The sequence below is a fragment of the Chlorocebus sabaeus genome, chromosome 8 (genome assembly GCF_047675955.1).
Source record: "Chlorocebus sabaeus isolate Y175 chromosome 8, mChlSab1.0.hap1, whole genome shotgun sequence".
Taxonomy (NCBI): domain Eukaryota; kingdom Metazoa; phylum Chordata; class Mammalia; order Primates; family Cercopithecidae; genus Chlorocebus; species Chlorocebus sabaeus.
The window spans coordinates 148,951,104-148,970,890 of record NC_132911.1 but is presented as its reverse complement, the minus strand read 5'-3'; the positions used below and the strand labels follow the sequence as shown (position 1 = coordinate 148,970,890).

General features: G+C 48.9%; 1 protein-coding gene across 37 annotated transcripts in view; it reads right to left on the bottom strand.

Moving 5' to 3' along the window:
* The window catches only part of LOC103247843 (protein FAM153A-like), a 101,075-nt gene that overhangs the window by 63,255 nt on the left and 18,033 nt on the right, over positions 1 to 19,787 (bottom strand). For 27 of the 37 annotated variants that reach the window (XM_073018577.1, XM_073018578.1, XM_073018603.1 and 24 more), the window contains exons 3-8: positions 9,971 to 10,163; positions 9,131 to 9,212; positions 4,267 to 4,438; positions 1,806 to 1,873; positions 1,161 to 1,340; positions 29 to 78 (exon numbers count right to left, since the gene is read on the bottom strand). The gene's annotated coding sequence lies outside the window, so the exon portion shown is untranslated. Of the gene's footprint in view, positions 1 to 28; positions 215 to 1,160; positions 1,341 to 1,805; positions 1,874 to 2,745; positions 2,877 to 4,266; positions 4,439 to 9,130; positions 9,213 to 9,970; positions 18,749 to 19,787 lie in introns of those variants that run through there. The other 10 variants (XM_073018586.1, XM_073018587.1, XM_073018589.1 and 7 more) reach the window with 9 other exon arrangements.

The window sequence follows — 19,787 nt, the reverse complement described above, 5'->3', positions numbered from 1 at the left end:
CATCTTAGACAAAGAAAGAAGACTTTACCTTGCGTCGAGCTACAACCGCTTCTGGGATGATCTGATTGGTCACCGTCGCTAGGAAACAGAGTCACTGTCAGCCGTGGGAGCTGCTGAAGGACCTCTGGCAGTCTTGGGTGCTGAGCACACAGGGCTGGTGTGTGTGGAGGAGGTGGGTGAGAGCACGAGCCAAGCTGCTGCTGGGCCACCCTCCCTGGTGGTGAAGGAGGCAGAGGAGACCATCAGGAGAGCCCTGGGAGACAGAGCCTTGGGTCTCTGGCTAAGCCACCCTCATCACTGTGAAGTAGGCAGTGTTCACACAGGCAGCACACAAATGCAGGACATCACTCCAGGACAGGGTCTCCTCACAGAAAGAGGCCTGGTAAATATCCTCTTTTTTGTAAAAATGTTACTACGTCATCTAACTTTCCTAAAAATACCTATGCTCCTACTGGAGTTATTTTAATGGACTTTAAAATATGGTGAGCTACACACAATATTTACTCTTTTAATCCTTAATTTCACGATCCAGGAGCAGACAGGACCATAACAGCAGACAGAGAGGGGAGCCCAGGCACTTCCCCCTGACCCTGAATCAGAATCCACACAGGAACCTGGAAATGTGTGGGGCTCAGCAGACTGCGGAGGGTGAGCAGGAAGCCTTTTCACACTTCTGGTCTATCTCAGCGCTCGGCTGTGTGTACTAGAACATCACTGGGGCCCCAAGATGAGCTGCCCGGGGCTGAGCTCTGGGATGAGAAAACAAGGAGGACACGACCCCTACCCTCACAGTGACCAGCCATGGCCAGGATCCCTCCACCCATGGGTGGCAGGTCACAGACTTTGGCACTGATGAGTCCAAGCCTATCTCAGAGAAACAAGCAAAGTGACATCTTATGGGTCACAAGGGAGATTTGCAAGAAACAACTGGCCTCTGGGGCAGCCCCTCCCTTTGCTTAGCTCATCCCGCACTGGAACTGGATCCTCTCCCACCTCTGCTGCAACCAGTGTGAAGCAGCTGCCCTGGCCAGGAGCTGTGAGGCTCCCTCCAGTTAAACAGGATTCTGGCCCACACACCAGCCCCATGCACACAACGCCACCCCACATAGAGAGAACGCAGCAGTTCCCAGGGACTGCAGAATGTGCCCGTCTCTCCTTACCTGGAGCAACCACTTCTCCCACCACAGCCTGGGTCCTCAGTCACAACAGGAAGCTCAGCTCCGGCTGCCTGTCTACAGGAAAGCCAGCGAGACAGTGGCACATTCCTCATCATCTGGATTATTCGTCCACACGGGAGGGATTGCCCCACATACACCGTTCTCCTTGACTCCTGAAACTTCCTGTAATAACAGAAAACATATTGCTGTGAGCATCAGGCTGTGCTGTGGCCTGTGTGCGCAGGTCTTTCCTTCACTTGGTGACATTAGAAAACCAGATGAAAAACTGTGTTTAAGGAACACAAAAGAACAGGACAAACCGCCTCACACTACAGACACAGTTTCCCTGGAGTATGTTTCCTTCAAGTCCATGTGGCTTGGCAACTAAGTAATTTTGTTCCAAGGAGAGAATCAAGCTGCTAAGGAAAAAGCTCACTCCACACAGTGCGTGGCTGATGCTGTCATTTTATCCTGCTATTTAAAATCAAGCCTCACTGGGGAACAGGCTCTCACTCAGAATTCACCCGACCAAGGACACGGTGTAAGTCGTCTATAATACATACGGTCAGATTCTCATCTCTTAGGCTCATTCAGAAAGATAAAGCTAGGAAAGCAACTGTATTCCTCAGACAAATGCAGGGGTCTGACCTTCAGTTTCCATGGGGCCTCCTTTTTCTTCTCCCTGAGGTGTTCCTCCATTGGGTCCTCGGTGGAATCTAGGAAGACAAAGTGTGACCATCAGCAGGTGCAGGGAGGAGCAGGAAAAACAGCTTTCTAGCCCCAGGCCGCCTCATCAGGTAAAACATCCCATCTTGAACAGGGCACAGCACCCAGGGCAGGCTGGGCGTCCCTGCAGCCTCTCAGGGCTCCTGCCTCCTAATCAGACCCAAGCTCACTTGCCCTCCCCTCCTGAGTCCTTCCAAGGTCATTTCCTCCCTAGAATCCACCTGTGGTGCTTCTGTGTGTATCTGTCATTCTAGAATGTTTTATACTTGGTAAAAAGAAACTGTTGTTTAAGAGAACATTTCATTCTAGCCAAAATATTCTATATATTCACTAATCTTTTGTTTTAAAGATAATAAAACAAAGCTTTGAAAATGCGAAGTTATCTTCTCATTTAAAGATAATTCCTACTTAGCAAGTGCTATCTGTCCTGGCACTCAGCCTTCTCAATGCAATGTCTGTGTGCGTCGGGAGTCCGTTGCTGCTCACACTCACAGGGGCTTTGACACTGGGACAGTCCATCATGGGGGCAGCAGGTGAGGGTGCGGACCCTCCCCAACCCAGCCGTGCAGGGGAGATGGGTGGTAGGCTAACACCCAAGTTGTTCCTTGAAACCATATTCGGTGCTGGGTCTTCACTGTGTTTACTCCTCAACTAAAGCATTTATTTTTCCTCTTTATATTTTTTTTTTGACAGACAGTCTCTGTCACCCAAGTTGGACTGTAGTAACATGATCTCTGCTCACTGGAACCTGCGCCTTCTGGGCTCAAGTGATCCTCCCCACTCAGCCTCCGAGGTAGCTGGGACTATAGGTGCACCACCACACACAACTAATTTTTTTTTTTAAATAGATACGGGGTCTCACCATGTTGCCTAGGCTGATCTCTACCTCCTGGACTCAAGCCATCCTCTTGCCTCAGCCTCCCAAAATGCTAGTATTACAGGCGTGAGCCACCCACCTGGCCAACTGGAGCATTTCTGAGGCTTGTGATGATCCTGTTATTAAACACAATAGAGCAGGTCCCTGATTATTCTCTGCTTTTGACCACAAACTGAGAAATGACCCCACCACTGCTACTGACAGCCTGTGAGCTCTCTATGTGTGTTTCACATTAATGATCACACCAAAGTCCAGTGGAAAATGTAACTATTCCTACCCTGGGTTAGGGAACCTTTGAGACCTCCCTACACCGACAGTGTTTGGGGCCTGTCTAGGCTCTCATCCTTCCACACGCAGACAGATGCCAGAATTCCCTGGCATGACGAGTTACACCAGGGCTGGCTGGTGAGTGCACAACAGTAGCCCATTGCATCAATCCTCCATCCATTCCTGAGTTCACATTCGCCTCTTCCATTTAGGAGATCGAGAGCCTGGGAAACTCATCTCTGTACCACCTCTGAGCAGTGTGGATGTACAATTTACCTTCAGGGACAGCTGTGGTGGAGGATCAATGGGTTAATTATGTGAAGTGTGCAGTGGTGATGCAATTTTTTAAGAAAAGTGCTCCCTGGGTTGTGCTCTGCATGGGGAAACATGCTTTCTGGGGAAATGCACATGCACTCCCCAGACATTCCCAATCACTCCTCCCCACCCCGATGCACACCACACTATTCTATCTACATGACAATCCTGCCTCCCTCCCCACCCCGATGCACACCACACTATTCCATCTACATGACAATCCTGCCTCCCTCCCCACCCCGATGCACACACCATTCCATCTACTTGACAATCCTGCCTCCCTAGACTCCAGTGGATGGTCACAGTTCTTTATTGGACTCAGTGTTTTCTACACCGAACTGTCCAAACCTCATTTCTGTCAGGAAGCTCAAACTGAAGTGGCTCTCTGCAAAAGCAGGCTAGGAAGTGCTACCTTTGGCAGCACTAAAGCTCTCTCCTTAGAAAGCAGTGCTTCCAGAACACACACCTTTTTCTTTGGCGCATTTGTTGGCCTGCATTTACAGAAAGAAAGACACTGTGAGCTTCAGACCATCCTGTGTCCTGTGTGCACACGTCTTTTCTTCACTTGGTGACATTAGAAAACCAGATGGGAAATCGTGTTCAAAGGAACACAGAAGAATAGAACGAACCGACTCATGCTAAAGTTTTTCCTGGAGGATGTTTCCTCTCAAGGACATGTTGCTTGGCAGTTAAGTGATTTTGCCCCAAGGGGAGAATCAAGCTGCTAAGGGAAAAGCTCACGGCCACTCAGTGTGTGGCCGATGCTGTCATTTTCTCCTGCTGCCTTAAGTCAAGCCTCAGTGTGGAACAGACGCTCATTCAGAATTTCCCCCACCAAGGACACCATACAAGTCACCTATGATACATATGATCATATCTTAATAAGAAAATAACTTTCTCTCAGATAAAACCAGGTGCTCTGACCTTCAAATGCCATGGGCATCCTCATCTGAGCTCACTGGCGAGGCCTTCCAGGGGATCCTCAGCAGGAACTGGGAGGACACAGAGTGGCCGTGAGCACCTTAGTGGTGTTGCCCATCAACAATTCAGAGCCACTGGTTGACATGGGTGTGGGCCACTCCACACTCCACTCGACCTGGGTGGAGAAACCAACTCCAGTGAAACAAATCTAACTTTCTTTGAGACTGGAAAGATCTATTTCTATGTTTACTCAAAGAAGAAGTAAACTTCTTCTAAGGGAGAATTTGGCTACTTTCAGCTTCATGGGAAAAGTGTGAAGGGGGTGCCCTTGCCCCCTCTACACAGGAGAAGTGTGATATGCTACTGGCAGCCTAGGAGAGCCAGCAGCAGAGAGGAACTGGAGCCCCAGAGAAATGATGCCCAGGATCACATTCACCTCTAACAAGGGGAAGTCATGGACCTGTGCTGGGAGGATGGCTATGAACACACACCTCAACGACCCCAATATGGATGACTCTTGACGGACATCTGGACTCACCCCAATGAAGACCGCTGGGAACTGGGCTAATCCCACTGAGGATGATTAACACCTGGGCTGAGCCCGCCCCCTGCCCCGGGGACATCAGCTGGACACAATGAGGATGTCTATGAAAACTTGAGTGTTCTCAGAAGAGGACGGCTATGAACACATGGCCTGGGCCCACTGAAAACTGCTGCTAGGCTGGGCCCAGGAGGCAGCTTTGAACAGATGGACTGATCAGGACAAGGATAGCTGTGAATACCTGAGCGTGCTGGCCCAGATGAAAAGGGTTATTAACTTCTGGGCTGGTCCCCAATTAGGACATATGAGAAAACCTGGACTTCCCCAAGTAATGATTGCAACGAACAACTGGGCTCAGTCCGATGAGGATAGTTGTGAACACCTGCGCTGTGCTCAATGGGGATGACTGTGTACAATGGGGTCTGGCCAACGACAGGTGTGTGTGTGTGTGTGTGTGTGTGTGTGTGTGTGAACAACAAGGCTGTTTATTTCACCTGGGTGCAGGCGGGCTGAGTCCGAAAAAAGGAGTCAGCAAAGGGTGGTGGGATTATCATTAGTTCTTACAGGTTTTGGGACAGGCAGTGGAGTTAAAAGCAATGTTTTAGGGGCAGGGGGTGGATCTCACAAAGTACATTCTCAAGTGTGGGGAGAATTACAAAGAACCTTCTTAAGGGTGGGGAAGATCATAAAGAACCTTCTTAAAGGTGGCGGAAATTGCAAAGTACATTGATCAGTTGTACTGCAGAAATAAATCACAACAGTGAAATGTCATCAGTTAAGGCTATTTTCACTTCTTTTGTGGATCTTCAGTTGCTTCAGGCCATCTGGATGTATACATGCAGGTCACAGGGGATATGATGGCTTAGCTTGGGCTCAGAGGACTGACATTCCTGTCTTCTCATATTAATAAGAAAAATAAAACAAAATAGCAGTAAAGGGTTGGGGCAGCGAAAATTTTGGGGGGTGGTATGGAGAGATAATGTGCGATGTTTCTCAGGGCTGCTTCCAGCGGGATTAGGGGTAGCACAGGAACCTACAGTGCGAGAGATTCAACTGAAGAAAGATTTTGGGGTAAGGGGCAATACTGTGGGGTTGTTAGAAGGAGCATTTGTTGTATAGAATTACTGGTGATGGCCTGGATGCGGTTTTTATGAACTGAGAAACTAAACGAAAGACACAAGTTCCGAATAAAGTAAGAGGAGGAGAAACATAGGTATTAAAGGACTAAGAATTGGGAGTACGCAGGACATCCAATTAGAGAGTGTCCAAGGGGGTTCAACGTTATTGTTTGCTTGACTGGTGAGTTTTTGGGCTCTATCCTTGGGTTTTATGTTGTCATGTAACAGGCCAGAATGATTTAGATAAAAACAACACTCTTCATTTAAAAATATATGGAGTCCTCTTTTTTCAGCAGTAAGTCAAGGCCTCAGCAATTTTGGAGGAAAGAGAAATGAAAAGCCAGCATTTTTTTGTTAAAGAAGGATTAGAAACGGCTAGGAAAGAGTAAGTTTGATAGTGTGGTGGAGATGGCTGGGGAAAGGTAGAGGGTGGCATTGGAAGGGGAACCAGAATAAGAGTAAGTATAAAAGTAAAGAATAGGACTTCATCAGGGTGAAAGTATTGGAGGGTACCTTGCCACTGAAGATCTATCCACTTCAAGAGAGACTTAAGGGTGGCAGATTGAGGTAAAACCAGGAGCCACTAAATACCAAGAGCCTGAGAAACTGCTTGGGTGATTTGACTAATAAAGGCCAGTCTGTTATTGGACTGTATAGAGGTGGGACGGCCAAACTGAGGAATTATGTCTGACGGAAGGGAAGAAATGACCACGGTGGCCTTCTCAGACCCTGTGGGAAAGGCCTCTACCCATTCAGTAAAAGTGTCTACCCACACCAAGAGGTATTTTAGTTTCCTGACTGGAGGCATGTGAGTAAAGTCAATTTGCCAGTACTGGGCAGGGACAAATCCCCAAACTTGACGTGTAGGGAAGGGAGGGGGCCTGAGTAATTCTTGAGAAGTAGAAGAATAGCAGATGGAACACTGAGAAGTTATTTCCTTGAGGACAGATTTCCACGATGGAAAGGAAATGAGAGGTTCTAAGAGGTGGGCCAGCGGCTTGTAACCTACATGGAAGAGGTTATGAAATGACGACAGAATAGAATGGGCCTGTGAGACTGGAAGATGATCTTTTCTTTGGTTCAAGAACTATTTGCCTTGTGCAGGAAGAGATAGGTGGAGTTTCAGTGAGGGAGTAGGTGGGAGTGGCCAAGTGAGGAGAAAAACTGCCCTGAGGGACAGAAGTTGGAAAGCTTGCTGCTGTTTTTGCTATCTTATCAGCATAAGCGTTGTCCTGAGTGACGGGATCTGATGCCTTTTGATGGCCTTTGCAATGAATGCCTCCAGCTTTCTTTGGAAATGAAGCGGCCTTGAAAAGAGTTTTTATTAAAGAGGCATTAATGATGAAGGACTCTTGTATAGTAAGGAAACTTCTTTCTGCCTATATAACAGCAGGGTGGTGCAGGATATGGAAGGCGTAGTCAGTATAAACATTGACGTGTAGTCCTTTTTCAAGAGTGAGGGCTCCAGTTAAGGCAATGAGTTCGGCTTGCTGAGAGGTAGTGGAGGGGGCAGAGCGGTGGCCTCAATGATAGATGTGGAAGATACTGTAGCATAGCCTGCCTTTGCTGGTGAGTGGCGATTAGGCCTGATGGAACTGCCATCAATAAACCAATTGTGATCAGGGTGAGGAACAGGAAAGAAGGAAACATGGGGAAACAGAGTGAACGCCAGGTGGATCAGACAGATACAGTCAAGGAGGTCAGGTGTGGTATCAGGAATAACGTGGGGGCCAGCCTAAAACAGCAAGGTCAAGTTGTTTGGACAGAAAGGCTACAGGGCACGGTCCCGGCTCTTGTGTAACAATTCCGACCGCACAGCCCTGCAGCTTCGGCTGTGTGTGATGGAAACGGGTTGGGATGAGTTAGGGAGAGCTAGTGTGGGGGCAGCTTCTAGGGCTGTTTTTAAGAAATGGAAAGAGGAGTGAGGAAAGGATTTAGGATCAATGGGGCCAGCTAGGTTTCCTTTTGTGAGTTTATATAATAGTTTTGTTAGGACAGCAAAACCAGGTATCCAAAGGTGAAAGTATCCAACCATGCCTAGGAAGAAAGGGAGTTGTTTTGTAGAAAAAAGGTGTTGGGGTTTAAGAGATTGGTCGGACATGATCGGCAGGGAGAGCACGGTGTTTTTATGTAGAATTATGCCAAGGTAGGTGACGGATGGAGAAGAAATTTGAGCTTTGGAGGGGGATACCCAATATCCCTTGGAGAATAAATGCTGAAGGAGCAGGAGGGTGTCTTGTTGAGAAGATTCAAAGGAGGAGCTACAAAGTACAAAGTCTTTGACTACAAAGTCATCAATATATTGAATAAGGTGAGAAGCAGAGGGGTGGAAAGAAAGTAAATCATGGGAAAGAGCTTGGAGGCTGAAGTAACGAGGGCTGTCCCTGAAGCTTTGCAGCAGTAGAGCCCAGGTAAGCTGCTGGGACTGATGGGTGTCAGGGTCAGTCTGGGGTAAAAGCAGAGAGGCTGGGACAAGGGGTGCACGGGAATAGTGAAAAAAGCATCTTTAAGATCAAGAACTGAATAGTGAGTTGTGGAGGAAGGTACTGAGGACCAAAGAGTGTACGAGTTGGGCACTACAGGGTGGATAAGCAAGACAATTTGGTTGAAAAGGCGCAGATCCTTAACTAACCTGTAAGACTTGCCTGGTTTTTAGACAGGTAAAATGGGAGAATTGTACGGAGAGTTTATAGGTTTTAGGTGGCCATGCTGTAACAGGCGAGTGATAACAGGCTTTAATCCTTTTAAAGCGTGTTGTGGGATGGGATATTGGCAACCAGCGGGCTAAGGGTAATTCGGTTTTAATGGGATGGTAAGGGGTGCACGATCGGTCACCAAGGAGGGAGTAGAGGTGTCCCATACCTGTGGGTTAAGGTGGGGAGATACAAGGGGAGGATGCGAAGGCGGCTTTGAACTGGGGGAAAAGGCAGCAATGAGGTGTGGCTGTAGCCCAGGAATAGTCAGGGAAGCAGATAATTTAGTTAAAATGCCTCGACCTAATAAGGGAGCTGGGCAGGTGGGATAACTAAAAAGGAGTGCTTAAAAGAGTATTGTCCAAGTTGGCACCAGAGTTGGGGAGTTTTAAGGGGTTTAGAAGCCTGGCCATCAATACCCACAACAGTTAGGGAGGCAAAGGAAACAGGCCCTTGAAAAGAAGGTAATATGGAGTGGCTAGCCTCCGTATTGATTAAGAAGGGGACGGACTTACCCTCCACTGTAAGAGTTATCCAAAGCGTCTGTGATGGTCCAGGAGGCTTCCAAGGCGATGGGGCAGCGTCAGTCTTCAGACACTAAGCGGAGAAGGTGTGGGAAGGAGTCAAAGCCTTGGGCCAGAGTCCAGGAGCTCTGGGAGGGGGTGCCGGGCAAGTTGGACAGTCCGATTTCCAGTGGGGTCCCGCACAGATGGGACACGGCTTAGGAGGAATCCCGGGCTGCGGGCATTCCTTGGCCCAGTGGCCAGATTTCTGGCACTTGTAGCAAGCTCCTGGGGGATGAGGTTCTGAAGGAACCCCTGGCAGCGGCCAATGACAGCTTTGACAAATTTAGTAGGCACCAGTGAGGAAGGGTGTGAAAGCATGAGCTACTCCCGGTAATTAAAGCACTGCAGACCTTGGCTGGGCCCAGTGAGATTGAATGTGAATATCTGGCCTGGGGCGAAGGAGGATAGCTGTGAACACCTGTGCCCGGACCAATGAGGATGGCTGTGAACACCTGGGCTGGGCCCAAGGGGACAGCCTGGAATAACTGGGATGGGCCCAGAACACATGGCTATCAACACCTGGACTGACCCCAATGTGGACAGCTAGAAACATCTGGTGTGTGCTCAGGAGGACAGTTCTGTTCATTTTGGCTGAGCTGAATGAGGACAGCTGTGAACATCTGCACCGCGCCTAATTAAGATGATGGTGAACGGATGGGCTGTCCTCATGGGGGACATCTGGGAAGCCCTGGCCTGGGACTATGGAAACTGCTGGAACCAACTGGGAGAAGTCCTGTGAGGAAAGCAATGAACACCAGGGCTGGGCCCAGTATGGATGGCTGTCATTACCTGGGATGGCCTCTATGAGGGTGGCTGGAACCAATTAGCACACATGTGAACAAACTAGCTGGCCCGATCAGGACGGCTGTGAACATCTGGGCTGGCTGTCATGTGAAGGACAGAGAACTCCGTGGCTGGTTTAGATGAGGACCACTGTGAACATCGGTTCAGGCCTGGATAAAGACAGCTGGGAAACCCTGGGCTGGACATAATGAAGATGGCGATGAACAGGTGGCCTCAGGCCAATGAAAATGGCTCTTACCCTGGGCTTCATGTCAGTGAGAGGAAGTGTGAACTCCTGGGCTTGCCTTCATACTGACAGCTATAAAAAACTGTTGCTATAAAGAGCTGAGCTCACACAAACGAGGGAGGCTGTGAACACCTGGGCTGACCTGGATGGGGATGACTGTGAACACGTAGCCTGGGCCCAGTGAGGACAAGTACTAACACCTGGGCTAGACACCGAGGAGGATGGCTGTGAATGCCTTGGCTGGGCTCTATAAGGACAACTTGGGAGTGTTTGGGCTCGGCCCTAAGTAAATAGCTGTGAACCCCTGAGCTGGGCCCAGTGAGAGTTGCCATGAAAACCTGGGCAGGGCCAGCGAGGACAGCTGTGAACACCTGGCCTGGGTCCAAAGAGAACAGCTGAGAACACTTGGGCTAAGCCAGTAAGGACAGCTGTGGCACCAGGGACGATTGCCATGTAGACAGCTGTAAACACTGTGGCTGGTCGCATGAGCACAGCTATGAATGTCTAGTCTGGATCCAGTAAAGACAGCCAAAAACACCTGCCCTGGTTTCAGTGAGAGCCACTGTGAGAGACCAAGCCTGCCCCCATGAGGATGCCTATGAACAGCTGGCTGGGCCCAAGATGAATGGCTCTCGACACCTAACCCCACCCCGAGAAAGATGCTGTGAACAACTGGGCTAACCCCACTGAGGACGACTATTAACACCTGGGCTGGGTCCAAGTGAGGGCGACTTCAGCTGCACCCAGAAAGGACAGTTGTGAACACCTTGGATTTCTCTGATGAAGACGGCTATGAACCCATGGCCTGGGCCCAATGTGCAAAGCTGTGAACACCTGCATTGGTCCCAGGAAGGGAAGCTGGGAAAACCCAGTGGAAGCAGCAGTGAACAACCAGGCTGGCCACAAGAGGACAGCGCACGGAAACGGATCACGATGAGGACGGCCGTGAATGCCTGGAAACAAAGCTACCTGAAGTCATTGCACTTCATTTTCATAAAGGGAGTACTATTTCATCTGTTCACAGCAAAAACTGGCAGAATCATCATGCTCTGGCTTTTATGAAGCTGATCCCCATGAGGAGAAAAATCCTACGAAGCTGAACTCAGAGAACTGTTTAAAAAGCTGACTCCAATGGTTCACATTAACGAGCTCTTGTAAAGAGCCTTCTAGATAGAGCGTTCCATCTGATGTCTTTCATGAAAAAACAAAAGGGGGCTCTGGGCAGAAAGGGCCAGAAGAAAGTGGAAGTCCACGCCTGGGCTCATGTGCCAGCTGTGGCTGACCCCTGGCTAGGGCACTGCAAAGCCAACCCAGCCTGTGCTTCCTTTCAGGCCTCAGCTCCCTGGCAGGCTGGCTCCTTCTCTGGAAGCTTCCTCCCTGCTCTGGGAGTGACACTTCATGGATTCATCTGTTTGCCATTTTCCAGATGACATCATATTCAATTTTTTTTTTTTTTTTTTTTTTTTTTGCCTTTCTCTCCCTTTGTTCACCTCTCACCTCTTAAAGTCCTGTTTGTCCCACTTCCCTGTCCTTTGGAAAAGTAGTAACACCTGCCGATGACCATCCTCTGCAGTCCCCAGACTCCCTCTCCCCGTCATCATTAATAAAGGTGACACTGCAGCTTGGCATGAATACAGGTCCTCCCCGACATGCCCTACCCCCCATCTCTTGGAGCGTTTAGTTCCCTGACTGCAAAACCCCTGCCTTTGAAGGTTTCTTCCTGCACCCAGCTCCCGTATCTATATTCTGAGCCACACTCAAAGAAAAATCAAGTGACACAGTGAAAAATGCCATTCGGAGTGCTGGCCTGGTGGAGCCCAGACATCAGATCAACTTATTAAAGCCCCATATCTACTAATTCCACCTAGAAAAAAAAAGATGTCAAAGTTGTTTAGACTGATTTGTTCCTCAAAATCTCCCGACTCTGTCGCCCTGGCAGGGCCAGAGAAATCCCAGCAAAAGTCTAATCAAAGTTAAAGCTCAGAGTTAGAGAGCTGACGGGGTGGATGCTTCTTGGGAACGATCCTGCAAGCCAGCCTCCCTGCCACACAGATGGGGAAACCCCGGATCACAGGGGTTGGGGGGTTTCCCCACAGTCACATTACAACCCAGGCATGCGATCACCGTGTTGAGTTGACTTTATCACCCTCCACCACCTTCAAACAGCAGTCCCCTGAACCTTCAAGTTTCCCACAAAGGGATTGTTTTCTCCCAGCCTTATTTTGCCAGAGGGCTGTCCAGGTGCCCAAGATGCATGAACCTTAAGGCTGATATTCGAAAAATACATTCTTATTTTTCTGACCAAATAGGTTTCCAGATTGGGGCAGAACAAGCCATTCAGCAATTATTTTATCTTTCAAAACAAATGGAATGCATGTCCCTATTACCACTATTCATTGCCGCTTTGTCCATCACATTCTGTGCACAGCATCCAAATCTGGTTAGGAACATCAAATTAAAAACCAAATGACTGATCACTGAAATCACTCTGCATAATGAAAATCGTCTGGATGTGGCTTTAAGGAGCCTCAGGGCAGGAACAGGGTGGGACATGCGAGGCTTCACTTTCATCACTGTAGCCAGAGATCTTCAAAAGGGCAGACTGCAGGCCTCACGCAGCCCACAGAAATGTTTGGTTTGGCCAGCATCATGTTTCTAAAACATTTGAATTTGCTGTCAACATTTAAAAACCAAAAGAATTTGCATTAAATTTTGGATATTCAGTTTCTCTTGGACATTTGGAAGATCCAGCAATCCCAGCCTTTCCAAGGAGCTGCCCCATGGAGAGAGCAGACCCTTTCTAGGTAGGCAAGGCCTGGCCTCATTCTAAGGTGACCAACTCATCTTGGTCGGCTGGCGGACGTTTCCTGGGAAACCCCTCAGTCCTAGGTACCAGGACAGTTGGTCACCCCACCTAGTTCTCTCACTGATGTTATCTGCCTGGAACCTGTGGACACTGCACGTGTGACCTCTTCCCTACAGCCTCCGCCACTCCCCTCCGGGGACTGCCTCTGCAGAACGACACGCAGAGCTGTCCGCTCTGAGAATTCTCCCCACTCTCCCACATACCACCTACTCTCAACTTCTCTTCACTCCTTGGCATCTGCAAAAGCCATGGATGCTGACACAAACGAAGTCCAACTCTTTTTTTTTTTTTTTTTTTTTTTTTGAGATGGAGTCTTACTCTGTCACCCAGGCTGGAGTGCAGCGGCGCGATCTCAGCTCGCTGCAACCTCCACCTTCTGGGTTCAAGAGAATCTCCTGCCTCAGCCTCCCAAGTAGCTAGTATTACAAGCCCAACACCACGTCCAGTTAATTTTGTATTTTTAGTAGAGATGACATTTCATCATGTTGGCCGGGCTGGTCTTGAGCTCCTGACCTCAAGTGATCCACCCGCCTCACCCTCCCAAAGTCCTGCAATTACAGGCTTGAGCCACCGTCTCCTGGCCATTTTTCTTTTCTGAAACGGAGCCTCGCTCTGATACCCAGGGTGAGTGCAGTGGCGTGATCATGGCTCACTGTACCCTGACTTGTTGGGCTCATGCAATCCTCTCACCTCAGCCTCCAGAGAAGCTGGGACCACAGGCACATGCCACCAGATCAAACTATTTTTTTAATGTTTTGTAGAGACACGGTCTCGCTGTTATCTAGGGTAGTCTCAAACTCCTGGACTCAAGTGACTCTCCTGCCTTGGCCTCCTAAAGTGCAGAATTCATTTTTAAAGACCCACACAAGTGCCATTTCTTCCCCTGGGAAGCCTTCTCTATTCTCCCGGTACCAGGTAGAACAGGGCAGTCTGTCTGTGTTCTAACCACACTCAATTCTTCCTTTTACTTTGCTCATCACCATTAACACAGCATCAAGTGAGCTGACCCAGGGAGCACCCTTCCCAATAACTAGAGGGAGTCAAAATTGTGATAAAATTGAAAAATGTGAAGATTTCGAAGCTGAAGTTGAAGTCTCAGTCTCTCTGCAGTTGTGAGCTTTGCACATCATTCACCAAAATGAAAAACGAAAACCATCCCACAATTATCTGCACCAACTCCATAGTGGTATTTACCACGCCAAAGTCGAAGAACACTTGGACCCGCTGAACACTGACCCCCAGTTTCTTCTGCCTGTAACGTGGTATCTTAATCCTACGCTGATGTGTCTGCCCCAGTGGCCCTGGAGACACTCAAGGGCAGCAACCTTCTTCCCAATCCTGTATCCTCGATGCCTGCAACATAGAAACCACTCAGTAAAAATATACCAAGGAGGGAGTGCTGGACTCCCATCAAAGAGGTTAAGAGGACTGCCTTATTTGCTGTGGTTTTAAAGGACAAAGATCTTCTCAGCTGTCCCAGTGCTCACAGGGATGCTGAAGCTCAGTCGAGTGCCCTGAGCCGTATGACAAGCTGAAACCACCAGTCTACAATTGGGGTCAAGCTCTAATTCTTTCAACCATTGATCATGAGATTACAAACTGTTGTCAGCGTTGGGGTCTTTTCTGATAAGTAAAGAGGATTCTAGGAAGGTTTTCTCTCCTTCAAGCTTCAGACGTACGCATCCAGCATCCAACTTCCTCCTGGACATTTCCACCCCACGGGCGGCTCGTATTAACATGTCAACATGATCCTTCCCCTCAGACCTTTCTTCCTCATTCTCGTGCTCCTCTCACACCCAGCCACTTTGGCCAGGGCAGTAATCCAGCCATAGTCCTTTGTTCCACCCTTTCTTTTGCTCCTCCCACTTTCAATAAATCACCAAGCCCTGGGGATTTAGAAATTTGTCTTGAAATTTAAAAAAAAAATTACCTAAATGCACCCCCTGCCTCCCACTCTGGTCCCTCTAATCGATTCTCCCTGTTGCAGTCAGTGTGAGCTCTCTATAATGGAAATGAGACTAAGTCTCACTCCTACTTAAATAGATCCCACTTACTCAGAGAGTCAAAATTCAAACCTCTTAGCACGGTGTTCAGTTCCCTGCATGACCTGGCCCCTCTTCCCTTTTCAGCCTCATTTCCTCCACTCTTCCTACTCTTCCCTTTAAACTTTACCATCCAGCCACACAGAACTTGTACTAATTCCCCTCCAATCTGCATATCCAAATCACATTCTGATCACCACTGACAGCCTGACCACATGCTGCTCCCTTTACCAGAAGCATTGTTCTCCATCTGAGCCAACACACACACCTACCTACCTTTTAACGATTGACCTAGTCACCTCTACTGAACTTCAGGGCCCGTATCTGAAATCACTTCATCTGGAAAAGCTTCTGGGATTTCCTCCATTCCTAGCAGGACGGGGGCCCTCCTCTGAGCTCTCGTGTCCCTGTGCATATCACTTTCAAGGCAATGATGGCAGTTTTCAGGAACTCACCTTATCTGTCGACCTCAGGACTGGGAAGGCAGAGACTGGCTCAGTGTCCTACTTTCTCCTTATCTCTTTATCCCCAGCACCTGCACAGTGCCTGGCACATAGGAGTTACTTCACCATTGCTTGCTCAATGAATGGATATATAGTATGATCTCAGATGGAAGATTCAGTGGGACATAGACTGGGAAAGTGTATCTACGTAGCATGTGTTCATTTAAGTCAATTTGATGGGCCATGGATTGGTGAAGGGCTCTCTTTAATCGAATAGGTTCCTCAAAAAAAATTAGACAAGCCTGGTCTGTACGGAAAGTAACTTCCTCACTGCATGATGGCTTGAGCCTGAGCAGAAAGGGGAACAGCATGTGGAGTACTGGCCATTCTTTCTTGCCGTATTTTCCACGGACGTAGTAGGAAACAACACTGGTCCCAGAGTGAGGAGACCACAGTCTCAGCTCCGTCCTGCCACCTGCTGTCCCTGTGTCCCAGGATGGGTTGCTTTTCCTGTCTGGTCCTCACCTGTAATGTAAGGGTATGGAACCAGCTCCTATGCTGAGTGTGCTGATTTGAATTCACCCACAGCTGAATTTGCATCCCAGCTCCTCCAATTACTACTGTGCAGGCCTCTGTAAGTAATGCTGACTTCATGGGGATCGTATATAGATTAAATGTGATTACATTCCTTAAGTGGATAATGCCACTCTGCTCACAGAATAAGTGCTCAACAAATGGTTACACTGAAGCATACCAGCTCACCATAGGACTAAGTTATCAATGGGTTACATGGTAAAGCTACACAGGCATAGCTAAGATTTGGGGCTATTTAACTCTGAGTCATGCCTTTCCCTTGACCCCCCCACAAAAAAAAAAAACCTTCTTGTGCACATTTGCAGCCCATTCTATCTTTGTAATGAAGCAACCCACCTGTGCGGAAAGCTGGTGAGTACTGGGAGAAGCTGAGGTAGGGCCTGAAGCAGGTGAGTACTGGGAGAAGCTGAGGTAGGGCCTGAAGCAGGTGAGTACTGGGAGAAGCTGAGGTAGGCCTGCACGTAAGACTCCCGGGCTCAGGGCACAAAACCCCTCGTGGCCTTTGGAATGTGTGTGGACTTGCTGGCTCCTTGCTGCTTGCCCTCCTAAGCTCCTAGATCGATTGTATTCCCATTATCTCAAGTAGCAGAACATGTTCCATATAAATGGGCAACTGCCACAGCTGTAGATCCTGCACCTGCCCTTTCAACCCCCACATTCTCACCACCTGTTTCTCTGTTTGATCACCAATAAATAGTCTGGGGTTCCTGAGCTCCGGATCTTCGCAGCCTCCACATCCGCGATGGCCGCCTGGTCCCACTGTCTCTCAAACTGTCTTTTCCTCAGTCCTTTGACTCCACCGGACTTCATCACCCCCATGACCTCGCGTTGGGTCTGATCCCCCCAACACAACCAATGTACATTATGTTATGATTAAAACAGTAAATCCTTATTGCACTCAATCAAGCCACCAATTATGCTACTACCAAAATGGGATTATATGTTTCATCTTGGAATTTTAAAGGCCTTAGAACTTCAAGGTATGTTCTGTTGCATACTGCCATTTCAAGATTGGCGGAATATTGCAAAGGAAACCTTCCTGCTCTTCTGAGGTCGGTGAATGTTTCCTGGTTTCATCCTAGGTCTCCTCTGAGTCTCCGAGGTCCCAGCTGGTGGAGAAGCATGGAGATGCCTTTCCAATGGATACTCTGTCCCTAGATTCCTCCTCCAGCAGAGGAACCACGTCAAAAGTGAGAGCCCAGAGGCCTGAGTTCTAGTCCTAACTTTGCCATCAATGAGTTAAGTGATTTTGGGTGCACCTTTTAACCACCATAGGCCTCAGTTTCCTCATCTGTAACATCATAAAAAGACCCAGACCTCCAAATTCTGGAAGTCTATAATTGGTACCTGAAATTCGATGTCAAAATTAATCTCCTTTCCTTTCTTGTTCCTCGGATGAGGTTGGGCGCTGAGGCCACGGTTCTAAAACTCTGCCACACATTAGAATTATCTGCCACCCAGCTCTCCTGACATCGGGATGTTGAATGCTCCCTGGGTGATCTTAATACGTGGCAACACTGGGAACCACTGCTCTTAAGGGTGAGTGAGCTCAGTAGACAAAAATGAGGCATGCTGACCTGACTCCAACACTAGTCAGCTGTGTGATCTTAAGCTATTTAATCTCTATAAACTCTCGTTTCTAAGCTCGTCTCGTAAGGTTCGGCGAGCAATAAGTAACATAATGCACGGCAGTCTCTATCCTGCTACTCAAAGTGTGGCCTGTAGACCAGCAGCATGAGCATCACCTGGCAGCTCCTTAGAACTGGAGAGTCGCAAGCCCCGGCCCACATCTAAGACTCAGAATCGGATTCTAAGATCTCCAGGTGGGTAGCAGGCCCATGGAAATTTAAGCAGCACTGTCTTAGCACGCAGTAGGTATTCAATAAAATCTATCTTCTGTTAGCCTTCTCCACAGTCGTCCCCTTCACTCATTAACCATCAAGTCACACACACTATGCGCAGCAGTGGATGATGGGCCCCGAGCACAGTAAGTGGCACACAGTAGGACCTCAACAGGTGTTTGGTGATGGAATGGCATGATTCAAAAGGGAATCAAACCTGGCTCCTCCTCTCAAGGAGCTCCTGGTCCATGAGGAAAACTAAGATACGAATGCCAACATCCAGAACAGAATAACAGTCATGAGTGATGGAGACGCACCTTTATTTGCGCATGTGCTGTGTGCCAGATACTAGCTAAGCAATTCACAAGCAGCTCCCCTTTGAATCCTCCAAGCAACATTGTGAAGTACATGCCATTATTATCCACCTTTTATAAATGAGAACACTTTGGCTCAGAGGGGAGAGGCAGCACATCTAAAACCACACTCAGCTAGTACATGGCACCAGTAAGATCTGAAGTCAGGACAGCTCCAGCCTGACCACACAGTAGTACTGGCTACAGGGAGATGAGGCAGAAGGGCTGACTTCTGGCTTACCATCTTTGACCACCGGCCCTTCAAGGGTGGCCCTGTCTCTGGGGACTGAGAAAAGAGACAAAAGGAAGCCCTGCAGGCAGAGATGCTGGGTTTCTATTCCCAGCAGAAGAGCTGGTCAGAGGGCTGCCAGCTCCTGTGGGCCACCTGTCTGACACAGTTCACCACATCTAGCTGCCCCTTCCCAGGCCTCTCCCTTGCTGCTTCAACATTTTACTTGCACATACATTCTGCAGATTCGAGTCTTCTCAGTGACAGGCCGGAGCAACAGAAAAGAAATCTACAGTCTGAGCTTGGGGATGGGGGTGGAACCATTTTCTGGAAACTGCCAGATGTGGGACAGTCTGGAAGCCCCAAATCGGAAGTCCTGTACTCCAGGCTAAGAAAAGGCGTATGGTCACCGGGGATAAAGCACAAAACATAATTCCCCCAGGTCTCCCTCTGCACACAGACGAGTTCCCCCAAATCCGCATCTGAATCATGTTGTGGTCAGCAGACTTTCATCATTCAACACATGGTGGTGGATGGCAGGGAAGCTGGTGGAAATATTGATTTGTAGCTCAACCTTCCTGTAATTCTCCTCCCCTTCTCCCCCATCTTATCCTGCCACTTCCACGGGGGTCGGACTTTTGTTCCTGCCCCTTGGAGCAGTGGTTCTCTCTGTGGGCCCTGGAGCAGCAGCAGCAGCAGGCAGCTTGTTTGAAATGCACATTCTCAGGCTCCACCCCACACCCACTGAATCAGAGCATCTGGGGGCAGACCCAGCAGTCTGTGTTTAACCAGCCTTCCCAGGGACTCTGCTGGGTGCTCAAAGGTAAGCGCCAGGGCCTTAGAGAGCATCTCTAGTGAGTGAATGATGCTAGGGTGAAGGAAGAGGAACAAATGCTGCTGGTAGGGAGGAAGAGGCAGAAACTGAAGCAAAGAAGGGGTGAAAAGAGACTCCCAAGACTGGGTGAGGGGGTGGGTTAAGATTCGGGGTAGCAAAGATCAGTAACTCCTGCCTTGATGTGACCTGGAGGGGAATGGCTGTGTAAGTGCCCCTTCGATGGCTGGCCCCTGGGCCCAGCACTACCAAACCAGCAAAGCCTCCAGCTCTAAGGGACATGCACAATTGTACAAGGAGAATATCAGCAGTGACCACAATGTGCCTAGGACCAGAGGAGTCACCATGAACGCACTGTTAAGCATAGGTCCCCAGG